The following is a 13131-nucleotide window of genomic DNA, read 5'->3' on the forward strand; positions in this document are numbered from 1 at the left end:
ACAAAAGTACTGTTTCGGAAAAAAGTTTATTGCTATAAATATCACAAATCGGCTCGATTTTTAAATTATTTTATTTTTTCATTGTGCAAGAAAACCATTTTCATGTCAAACTTTTTCCAACAATTGGTATCAAAGTTAGGTTGTACTCTACTTATGGTATAATTCGATATTAAAATTTTCTCTTTTCTTCATGTTTGGTTAACTGTCTTTAAGATGAAACATTCTTGTAATTATTAGCATGTTTTGGATTATGTATGTGAATTAATGTAATTTTTTTATTTTATTATTTATATGATAAAGCAATTTTGCCAAAATCGTATACTATCATCTCTATGTATGAATTATTTTATTTATTTTCTTTAGAATAATTCATGTGAGCCGAAAACGAAAATAAGTATTATGAAACTGAACTTTTTGATGAATCCCGGAGAATTGAGGCACATCCAAGACCGATCAAGACAATGAAAACCTGATCTAGCTAACTGGTAAAAGGTCGGTGTTTTACTAGTTGTTAATTGTTTTGGGAAAAAACCCTAGAGATTAGGATATTTGGATTTCAACTAGAAGACCTAAAGTATGCTTTGGCGTAAACATTGTAATTTATTTTTATTTTTTCTAGGATGGAATCATGGAAACTTTGGCTAGTTAGAGTCATTTAATTTTATGCTTCTATATGATAGCATGATGATATTTAAATTAACTAAAAAACTATGTTCATGGATGTGTATGATAAACATGCCATATAGTTTAAGAAAAGAATGTCACATGTAATTTCCATGCATTTATTAATCATTCATGATTGAAATTGGACATTAAAAACCTTATATATTTTTAAAAGATTGAGTGGGACAAAGTCCCTAAACATAGCTTCCATCAATTGTCTCTTGTGATGGCATGACAATTTAACTACTCTACGGTAAGATTTTCATGTGAATTTCACTGAGGAGATTTCCAAAAAGAAAGAAGAATTATCTTGTAATGGTATGATAGTTGGACAACCATGTTGTAGGTATTATTATGCGATATAACAAGAAGTTTTTCTTTAAAGATGAGAACTAGTCATAGCATGTCACTCGGTGAGATTATCCCACAATGACTCATTTGTGGTACATGATCTGATAGGTGTTAAGTTGATGGTTATGCACTCAAGAACTTCTAGTTAAGTAAGAATTATGGTCAAATGTTAAATGATTATTAGTACGTGTTTATGCCCAAGGATTTTGATTCATGTATTAATTGGATGGAAATTCATGTTCTTACTAGTTAATTAAGATTGCCCCCATAGTAACTTAATTCAATGGGTGTGAGATTTATTGTTGCAACGACTTACAAATGTTTTCAAGGTTTAATGTAAGACACATACATGATCTTAATCCATATCAAATGTTGAAAAATTCTTTACTCTTACTGAAATAAAATGTTGAATTATTAACTGAACAAATAAGCCTACTCTACAAAATGGCATCTACTCCTTTACTAAAAATTCTTACTGAAAACTAACTGAGCAAAAATAACAATAAGGAATGGAAAAGACACCTCATAATTGTCTTGAGTTGTGAGATATTGAAATCAGTCCTTGATAAAAAATGCCCTCCGACTATTGCAACTGAGACTAGAAAACACTAGGAGAAGTTTGATGAGATAGCTCATTGTTATATATAGCTCATTGTTATATGATGACGAGTGTGACCAATACCCTTTATAAGAAGCAACTGGAGAGTTGTAAGACTTCCAAAGTGATTCTAGAAAAACTAAAGGACATCTTCAGAGGCCAAGCTGCCTTGGCTCAATAGTTAGCTATAATTAGTTTGATGAATTCCTACCAAAAGTCTAACACTCCAGTCAAAGACCATATGATTACTTTTATAAGGTACTTTTCCTAACCCTTGGATAAAGATGGTGTTCAAAATCTTGTCCAAAGACTTTATAGGCTTTAGGGTAGTATATAACCTTGGAAATAATAATTTGATGCTTACACAACTCATGAAGGAGTTACAATCCTTTAAGTTGGTGTTGGATGATGGACAATTGGTTCGAAAAGGTAGAAGAAAACTTAGCAATTGCTTCTTTCACTAAAAGGAATGGAAAATTTGCTAAAAGAAACAAGACTAAGTCCTTTAGGCCACCTAAAATGGAAAGGAAGAGAACTAAGAAACCTAAATATGTATATAAGTCTAATTGTTTCTTCTACAACAAGAAAAAGCACTTCAAGGCCAACTGCAAAGAGTGGAAGGATTACCTAGCCAACAAGGGAAAATGTATAGAGCTTTTTATGTTAGAAGTTGCTTAGTGAATATTCAATAGACCACTGTGTTAATGACTTTGGAGCCACTAATCATGTACGTGTTTCTCTACATAAGTTTGAGGAAACGAAAGATCTTAGAGATAAGAGCCTATTGCTGCAGATCGAAAATGGGACAAGTGTGGCAGCTGAAGTAGTAGGACATGTACGTCTTTATTTTGATAATTTTAGGAAGATTATTTTGAAAGATTTTTTTATGTACCAAGTTTCAACAAAAACTTAATGACTGTTACATGTTTATTTAAAAATGACTTGACCGTGACTTTTAATTATAGTGTTGCAGTATTTAGAAATCGTAATTTTATCTATAATGAATGGATGTCTAATAATCTCTATTCTATCAAACCAAATATGTACACACTGCTTGAAACTAAATTAGTAAATAAAAGTTTTAAATCTTCTCACTCTAATAAGGTGTACCTTTGGCATTTGAGACTTGAAAATATTAACCAAGAAAGAATCACTAGACTTGTGAAAGATAACACTTTAAGTTCGATTAAAGAATTTGATCTTTCACAATGTGAATCTTGCTTGGAAGATAAGATGACCAAGCAATCTTTTAATGCAAAAGGAAAGAGAGCCATGAAACCCTTAGAACTTGTGCACATTGACGTATGTGGCCTCATGAACGTTAATGCAAGAGGTGGTTACAATTATTACTTAACCTTTATTGACGATTATTCTAGATATGGCTATGTGTATGCACCACAAAAGTGAAACCTTTAATAAATTCAAAGAGTTTCGTGTGAAAGTGGAGAAACAACTGGGCTTACCTATAAAGACACTTCGGTCTAATCGAGGAGGGGAATATTTATCGGATAAGGTATTAAGGCATCTCGTAGATAATGAGATATTATCCCAATTAATCACATCGAAAACTCCACAATAGAATGGTGTGGTAGAGAGAAGAAATTAAACCTTGCTAGACATGGTTCGATTGATGTTAAGTTATTTGAAGCTATCAATTTCCTTTTGGGAAAATGCCTTGCAAACAACTTGCTATATTCTAAATGATGTATCAACTAAAGCTGCAACTAAAACTCACAAATTTTGGTATGATGGGAAGCCAAATATAAATCATTAAAGGATTTGGGGATGCCCAGCACACATAGACATAATTGTACATGTTTGTAAGATATCTTAAGGGAATAAAAGGTGGTTTGTTTTATAACCCAAAAGAAACAGTGATAGTTTTGACTCATGCTACTTTCCTTAAGAAAAGTTACATAAAAAACTTTAAACCTCGAAGCAAATAAGTACTCAAGGAACTTTTGGAAATACACAAAATCCTACTGAAATGGTTCAAGAACCAATTCCTAATAGTAGGCCTTCGAACAACCAACAACATAGGGAGCTTCGTTATAGTGTGAGGGTCTCTTGTAGGCTTCAATTCTTCCAACCCGGTAGAAGTGTTTTAAACATTGAGTATGTCGAACAGGAAAATGATGACCCACTCATATTTGATGAAGTGATGTAGAATGTTGATTCTAAGCTTTGGGAAATAGCTATGAAAGTTGAGATAGAGTTTATGCAATCAAACTCACAATAGGAACTTGTAGGCTTACCAGAACGGATAAAACCCATAGGGTGTAAGTGGATCTACAAGAAGAAAATAAATGTGGATGGAAAAATGGAAACTTATAAGGCCAGACTTGTAGTTAAAGGTTATACTTAGAAAAAGGTATCAATTACGAAGAAACCTTCTTTTTGATATCTATGCTCAAGTCAATCCGCATATTTTTATCCGTTACTACGACTCTCGATTACAAGATCGGGCAAATGAATGTCAAGACATCGTTCTTAAACGACTATCTTAAAGAGAGCATCTGTATGATGCAACCCACTAGATATATAGCTAAAGAAAAAGAGCATAAAATTTGAAAACTACTTAGATCCAATAGACTTAAGCAATCATCTTGCTCATGGAATCAAAGATTTGATCAAGCAATCAAAACTTTTGGATTTAAGCAAAATGTAGATGAACCTTATGTTTATAAATTTATTGGGGATGGAAAGGTGGTCTTTCTAGTTCTATATCTTAATGGCATTCTACTAATTGGAAATGAGTAGATACATTTTCATTGGTTAAACTATGGTTAACTTAACAATGTAGCATGATGGATCTGGAAGAAGCTAATTTTGTTCTAGCTATTCGAATCCTAAAGGATTGACAGAAGAAAGTGATAGCATTATCACAAGCTTCATACATAGACAAGATATTGGAACATTATGCAATGATCAATTTTAAGAAGGGAACTCAACCTTCTATATCGAGATTTCATCTTTCTTTAGAGGATTGTCCTAAGACAGCAAAAGAAAGAGAAAACATAAAAAATGTTTCTTATGCTTCTATAGTAAGAGGTTTCATGTATGCTATATTATACACATGTTTAGATATCTATTTCATAGTAGGGTTGGTGATTTGATATCAGGTGAATCCAAGTCCAAGACACTAGCAAGAAGTTAAGTTTATACTCAAGTATTTATGGATAATGAGGGATTATATGCTTGCATATTCTGAAATAGATCTTACTCCTATTAACTATACCAATTAAGATTTCCAAACGTGTTGGGACTCGAGGAAATTGACATCAGGTTGTGGCTTTGTCCTAGGCAGTAGGTCCATAGTGTGTAGTGTCAAGTAGAGTTGTACTATTAAATCCAAAGCGAAAGCCGATATGGGGCTACTTTTACGGCTACAAAAGAAGCAATGTGGCTTCAAAAGTTCCTTACAAATCTTGAAGTTGTTCCTATTACAGAAAAAGCTATCACACTGTATTGTGAAAACTATGCGGCAATAGCTAATGCCAAGGAGACAAGAAATGGTAAGAGGACAAAACATATTGATCAAAAGTATCACATCGTAAGGGGGGCAGTTTGTAATATCCCGAATTAGGGCCTAATCGGAATAGTGGTTTCGTGACCATAAATCCGAGATAGAAATAATTATTTTATAATTATTTTGAGGTTTATGATATGATTGCATGATTGTGTGAAAATTTCGTGATGAAATTCTATGGCTAAAGTGCTTAAATTGAAAGTAGGGACTAAATCGAATAAGTTGCAAAACTTGCATTCTAGAAGTTTTTAGTATGAAATTGTTTTGGAATATTAATGAGGAGGTCTTAAATAGCAATATACCTTTTTTGTGTAAATGATCTTATGGTATGGTGATGGAATGGTTGAGGAAATGCTTGATAATGATAAATTATGAAAATAGTTAGTTTAGATTATATTTGATGTTAAGGAAAATTATTAAGATACTTAGTGCATAAAAACTCATAAAAGGGATGAAATTTGCCATAAATGAATCTTCGCAGCAACAACGACGCTAGTTTAAAAATTTACTAAAATCATAGAAATTGAACTTGGTGATGGACTACATATCAAATTGAAGCTTACTATGTCTAGTTTAACATGAAACAAATGAAACAGATAAAGGAATTATATGTTGAAGATATTTGAATTTTATTGAAACAGGGTCATAGCAGTTTTTGAATCCCCTGTTCCAATTTTAGAAATTCATCATAAATTATAAAGATATAATTAGGTGGTATATTTTATATCCTCAGAATCCTTATTGAGTCTAGTTTTAGAAGAAACAAATCTCATAGTCATATGAAATTTTTACAGAGAGAAATGTGGTTCGTAGTAAACAGAGGTCAGACCAGTCGAGTCCTGAAACAGGGGTAACTTTAACTAATAAACTGTACTAATTGGCCCAACCAAAAATTCTAGAAAAAAAATTAGTAGATAGGTATATGAGTCTAGATTCAGGGAAAATTTACGGATCTTGATTTCGAGTTTCTTAACTCGAGATATGATTTTTCTTGTGACTGTGACGCAAGTAGCTTAAAAGCTGTGAATGTAGAAACAATAATCCAAAGTTCTAAAAATGTTAAACTAAGCTTAGTAACACCTCATACTCGACTCCGGCAACGGTCTCGGGCGTGGAGGCGTTACACAGTTGCAGATAGAATTGTGGATGTAGTCAAAATCGCATCAGAGGACAACCTTGTGGACCCATTTACCAAGACTCTACTAGCTGGGAGTTTTGAGAAGCACATGGAAAGTTAGGAATGCAAAATATGACTCATCTACTTCCCTAGTCTAAGTGGGAGACTATTGGATTTGGTGCTGTAAGTGTAGTATATTCGTTTGTAAACTTGTATTTTTCTGAACAGATTGGTTTGAATAAAATTATTCATGCATTACATTAATACACTTTATATGTTATGCTTAATGGTTTTTGCATGAAAAGCAAAATGAAAGCATATATTAGCTTACTGGTTATATAATGTTTAACTAATACTAAGCAATATTACGTGGTCAGATTGTAATACAAAAAAATAACTTATATTAGTAGATAAACCTAAACATGTCCTTAGTTTAATTTTAAATGAACAAATCGATTGAAAAAAAATAATATCTTGTCTATCAAGTCCAATTGGGGAGAGGCTTTGTCTTAAGGATCAGAGTTGATGACTCCCAAAAGATAGCGACATAGATGTGACTGACTGAACTGACAGTAGATTGGACAAGGGCCAAGTAGAATAGTTCTTGAATGTGTTTACTGATATATTCACTTGTGACATTTATAGTGTGGTATACTTTAATCTTGAGTGGATGATGGACTATGTATGCATGACTAGTATACTTTGATGTAAGTAAAAGCTTAAGTTCAAATAGGCAAGAAATTGAAAGCTGGTGCATTAGGTATACAACTTCTGCAGTACGTAGCATTATTCACAACAGTGAAATTCATAGCCCAAGACATGGGTAAAAGATATCCTTTCATTAGCATTACATGATAGATGAAAAGTAAACGTGGCCAATGGTCATTTGTCTTTGTGATGAATGACTTAATTATTATTTAATAGTAATCAACTTTTCATGAAGGAAGGTATAATGGTTACCTTGTGATAAACCGTAAATTATACATATTTTTACCCCATGTTTAATGCATTTTATGGATGATTTCCAATTAGAATTGGTGAATTCAATGCTCCTAATGCTTTAATTTCATGTTTTATACTTAGGAGAGCATAGGAGAGCGAAAGGAACAAAAAACAGGCCGAAAAAGGATAAAATGGGCCAAAGTACGAAATGCCTAGACCTCCTCACACAGGTAGACCACACGGCCATGTCAATTTGGCAGGCTCGAACACGGCCTGAAGTAATCTAACATAGGCATGTGCCACGGGCATGTCCCTGCCTAGCCCAAGTTGAGTCCAAATCGGAAAAGGCTAATTTTGGGGGCTTTTAGGCATTCTAAAGCCTATAAATACACCCTAGAAGAGGAAGAAAAGGAGACGAAGAATAGGGAGTAAGGAATTACTCCAAGGAAGCCGATTGATCCATCTCAAAAGCTGGATTCATCATCAAGACTGAAGATCTCTCCTCAATTTCCCTTCAGGAGTTTTGGGTTTTCTTTATGTTTTGTATTCTTTGTTCTTCTGAGATGTTTTCTTATTTGGTTATGAACTAAAACCCCTAAATACCTATGTGGAATGAAACCTAAGACGAATCTTGTTATTATTTTCTGATTCGTATGATAAATATTTAACTTGTTCTTAATTATGTGTTCTTAATTCTTGTTTTGATTTCCCAGGATACTGATTCAAGACAAGCTCTTATTCAGAGGAGGAATAGACCCTGTCTAAGAGTACATTTGTCATAATTAAGCGGAGTTGATTGCGCGCCTAGACATAGGGTGACAAGATTTTGCCGGATTAGGGTGAAGCCTAATAAGGGGATCCATAGATCGAGTTAATGCAACCCTAGAGTGTAAATTAGAGAAAAGTCTTGGTTATTCAATATAGGGATTAGACATTATTAGTCTTGAATAGGGATAATAACATAACTTAAGGATCTCTACGGAACAAGTTGAATGAATAAATCGTCTGATTCAGAGCCAAAATAACAAGCAAAATCTAGGTGGATTTTTCCTTAGGTATTGTCTTAAGTCAATCGATTTTCCCCAAAAGCAATTCCCCAATTCTTTTATTTGTGAGTGTTTAGTTTAGATAATTAGTTAATTAAAACAAAACCTCTTTATTCTTAGGCTAGATAATAAAAAGACAGTTATTACTAGTACTTTTAGTTCCTTTGGGTTCGACAATCCGGTCTTGCTAAAACTATACTACTGTTCGATAGGTACATTTGCCTACATCTCAATAATAGCTAGTTCAAGAACGAGTAATTATAAATCTTTAAAACCTATCACGAAATCACGCGATCAAGTTTTTGGCACCGCTGCCGGGGAGCTAAGATATTAGGGACGCTCAATTTTTATTACTTTAGCCATTTATTTTTCTTACAATTTAAATTAATTTTATTATTATTATTTATTAACTTACTTTTTCTTTCTCTTGGCAGGTTTTTATAGTTTATGACTAAAAGAAACCCGTGAGGACCATTACTTTTTGACGATGAAATCGATCGTACAGTTTGCAGAAATCAAAGAGAAATAAGGAAAAGCTTACGATACACAGAGAACGAGCAAGAAAACGATACTCAACCCCCAATCGAAGAGATGGCTGAAAACCAAGACAATCAGCTACCTCCTACAATTGCGGCTAATCAAAATCCTGCTCCACGTACTATGTATGATTATGCTAAACCTTCTTTAACAAGAACTGAATCTAGCATAGTTAGACCTGCTGTAGCTAGAAATACTTTTGAATTAAAACCTAACACTATTCAAATGATACAGCAATTTGTTTAGTTTGATGGTTTGCAGGATGAAGATCCCAACGCTCACTTAGCAAACTTTCTGGAGTTTTGTGATACATTTAAAATCAATGGCGTTTCTTGATGCCATTCGTCTTTGGTTATTCCCTTTTTCATTAAGGAACAAAGCTAAACAGTGGTTGAACTCGTTACCACGAGGGTCAATTACTCCTTGGGAACAAATGACCGAAAAATTCTTACTAAAATATTTTTCGCCGGCTAAAACGACTAAATTACGTAATGATATCTCTTCTTTTGTGTAGATGGATTTAGAAACCCTCTACGATGCATGGGAAAGATACAAGGACTTACTGATAAGGTGCCCTCACCATGGTTTACCACTTTGGCTCCAAGTTCATACATTCCACAATGGTCTGAATCCTTCGACTCGGTAAATGGTTGACGCAGCTACTGGTGAAACCATCAATAATAAAACACCTGAAGATGCCTATGAGTTTATTGAGGAGATGTCACTGAATAACTATCAGTGGCAAGTCATGAGGACAAATCCAACGAAAACAGCCGGTGTTTATAACGTCGATTCAATCACCATGCTGTCAAATCAGGTAGAACTCTTGAATAAAAAGATTGATGGTTTTCTTAGTTCTTCACAGGTTCACCCAGTAATGCAGTGTGAAGCAACTAGCGGTGGAACAAGCCATTTGGAATACCAACCTTATGGCCATAACATGGATAACGAGCAACTAAACTACATGGGTGATAATCCTCGACCTCAAAGCAATCCATTTAGTAACACTTACAATGCACGTTGGATAAACCATCCTAATTTTTCGTGGGGAGGCTAAGGAAATCAAAGACCTCAACATCCTCCGGGTTTCCAGCAACCACCCTACCAACAAGAAAAGAAGCCGAACCTTGAAGAGATACTCTCAAAGTTTATATTGGTGTTAGAAACTCGTTTCCAGAACACTGAGATAGCACTTAAGAATCAACAAGTGTTGATCCAAGGGCTCGAAACTTAGATAGGTCAGCTTTCCAAACTAATCTTCGAACGACTACAAGGTAGTTTGCCAAGTAATACTGAACCCAACCCAAGGAAACAGCTCAATGCGATTAATGTTCAAGATGAAGAAGGATTTGTGGAGCCTAAACCAGAACCGCGGCAAGAAACTGTGGTAAGCAAAGGTCAAGGTGAGGTAGATCAAAATACAAACAAATTAGTGAATGTCGAATATAAACCTCGTGTACCGTACCCCAATGCAACAAGGAAAGACCGCTCAGATGAACAATTTGGTAAATTCCTTAAACTCTTAAAAAAATTACATATTAACTTACCATTTATTGAAGCTCTATCGCAGATGCCAAACGTAATAAAATTTTTAAAAGAGCTTTTAGCAAATAAGCGGAAGTTGGACAAGGCGTCGCATGTGGAGCTAAATGCAGCGTGCTCAGCTATTCTGAAAAATACACTACCAAATAAACTAAAAGATCCAATGAGTTTTACGATTCCTTGCTTAATTGGTAGTTTAGATGTTAATAATGCATTAGTTGATTTAAGGGCTAGTATCAACGTCATGCCTTTTAAAATATTCAAGCAACTAGGTCTCGGGAAACCCAAACAGACTAGGATAAGCATTCAATTAGTAGATAAAACTATAAGATTTCCTAGGGGTATTATTGAATATGTGCTAATCAAAATCGATAATTTTAAATTTCCCGTTGACTTATTGTTTTAGACATAGAGGAGGATAGCAATACTCCTTTAATCCTAGGAAGGCCCTTTTTAACAACTGCTAAAACAATTATTGATGTTGGCACAGGTGAGCTCACGCTTCACGTAGGAGACGAAACACTCACCCTTCAAGCTCGCAATTCCGACAACATATCGGAAATTGAAGCTGATTGTCTAAACCATTCTATTAAAACTGACCACATGATACAACCCACTTTCCAAGAGATAAGTCTGAAGGAAGTACATGAGCCACTCTCAAACAACAATAGAGGTTCTATTCATGAAGAACGAAGGCTGCAAATAGAGGAGCTAGATGAATGGCAAACACATAAACTGAGAACACATGATAAACTGAAACTACGCCAGAACGAGCCCGATACCTCTCCAAATCAACTTAAGGTTGGTGATAAAGTCTTATTAGATGCCACAGATCCCCACATTGTCACTACCACACCGAATGAGGAAATCCCTCTTATGGTACTCAGTATTTTTCCATTGGTACGGTGGAGGTGAGTCATCCCAAGTTCAGCACTTTTAAGGTAATCAATACCCATTTAAAACCTTATTTTAAGATTAATAGTAGGAATGAGGAGTATAAACTCCTCAAACCACCATGATCATTCAATGGAGAGGTAAGTCGAGCTTAGACTATAAATAAGCGCTTCTCGGGAGGCAACCCGAGTACTAATTGTATTAACTTCTTCTAAAATTTAGTCTTCAACATCTAACTTACTAATGGAGCTCTTTAATACAGGTTTTCCACAGAGACACGGCCAAGCACACGGGGGTGCTTACGGCCGTGTGAAAACAGGGCAAGGATTTCCCCAACACGGGCTACGATACAATGCCACGGCTGTGCGACATGGTCGTGGTCAAGCCTGACAAAATAACACGGGCATGCAACACGCCCGTGTGGAAGACCCGTGGTTGAAACTGAGAAACTAGCACGGGCGTAAGACACACCCGTATCCAACACCCGTGGTTGAACCTATCAAATTAACATGGGCGTGGGGCTTACACATATGGGCATGGGACAAGCGAATGAAGCTAGACACGGTTGTGCGACACGGCCATGTGAACCTACACGATCGAGGTACACGGGCGTGGACAAATTTCAGATACGCCCAAATAGGAAAAACGCGAAACACACGGGCAAAAATTAGGGAACACGGGTGTGTGCCATGGCCGTGTGGCCCAAAATCTATAAATACCCTGCACTTTCACTTTCTTCCCCATTCAAAAACCCTAACCCTAGCCGCTGCAAGTTCACATAGCCTCCCTGCCACTCCCGTGTGCCGCTTACAACTCCATTCTCGATGCCCAATCTCTTCCTTTAGCGTTTGTTTACTCCTTTTTATTTTATTTCACTGATTTATAATGCTATTTATCATATTAATCTATATTTTTCATGTTATTTCCATATTGATAATCACATAAATTTCATTTATCAAACAAGTTATCATCTTTCTCATGTTTAAAATCTTACTCATTACATGATTCCTACACTTCATTTAATTAGTTAGAAGTGAATATCCATGGCTAGGATAGCTGAAATAATCATGCATGTTGTGTTGACATCTTTTTTCATTCATATAGTATTTTGCATTCCATTCCTTACCATTTTTAATTATATCACCATGCTCATGCCACAAAGAAATGGGTCATTGAACTTATTGTTTTAATTGAATTTAGTAATTGTGGCTGAATATATTTATGCATTTTCCTTTTCGAATTTAGTCGCATTCCTTTTATATATTATAAATTGTCCACTCATCAAAAGACGAATTGATGTTTCCACTTGCAGGTACACAATGTAGTCTTCAAGAGGAAAGAAAACCAACGTACCTGCTTCAAAGAAGAGGAAGGGAATGTCCTCTTTCGCGGGTCCAACCGTGTAAATTCGCCACCCTCTCCTACAATTCCCCGAGGGCCCCAGGAAGAACTGTTCCAAATACTTCAGGCCCGACCTTTAATTGCGGGCCACTGCATCGACTGGGCTGCTGTAGAACAAGTTCAGTTGGCTGATTCAATTCGAGCCCTCCTAACCACCGACCCTTGGGAGCTATTCTTTGGGATTATTGAGCCAACATACCTTGATCTCACGATGAAACTATGCTCAACGTTCCATCTTCATACCGTAATGACGAACTACGATGATCCCAACATGGTTCAATTTCGCCTAGGCGGATTAATCTTCCAGCTAAGCATCTCAGAGTTTGGTGCTGCACTGGGCTTATATACAGAGGAGTTCAAGGAGGAGAATGATTTAGACACTCTCAGTCGCCACATACACTTCTCCCCCTCGAAGTGTTGGCACACTTTGGCCCCTAGCACGGCCTCCTACAATTCTAGCCGCTCCAAGGCATCAGTTCTCCCACCATCCTTGCGGTACTTACATGTTATT

The 13131-nt window shown here is 35.6% G+C and overlaps 1 non-coding gene across 1 annotated transcript; it reads right to left on the bottom strand.

The window, feature by feature from the left end:
- Window positions 1-9264: 9264 nt before the first annotated feature.
- LOC128289631 (small nucleolar RNA R71) lies at window positions 9265-9371 on the bottom strand. The gene has a single exon (XR_008279275.1). It is a non-coding gene; the product is annotated as a small nucleolar RNA R71 (small nucleolar RNA).
- Between the last annotated feature and the right edge of the window lie 3760 nt (window positions 9372-13131).

This window comes from Gossypium arboreum, chromosome 2 (genome assembly GCF_025698485.1).
Source record: "Gossypium arboreum isolate Shixiya-1 chromosome 2, ASM2569848v2, whole genome shotgun sequence".
Classification (NCBI taxonomy): Eukaryota; Viridiplantae; Streptophyta; class Magnoliopsida; order Malvales; family Malvaceae; genus Gossypium; species Gossypium arboreum.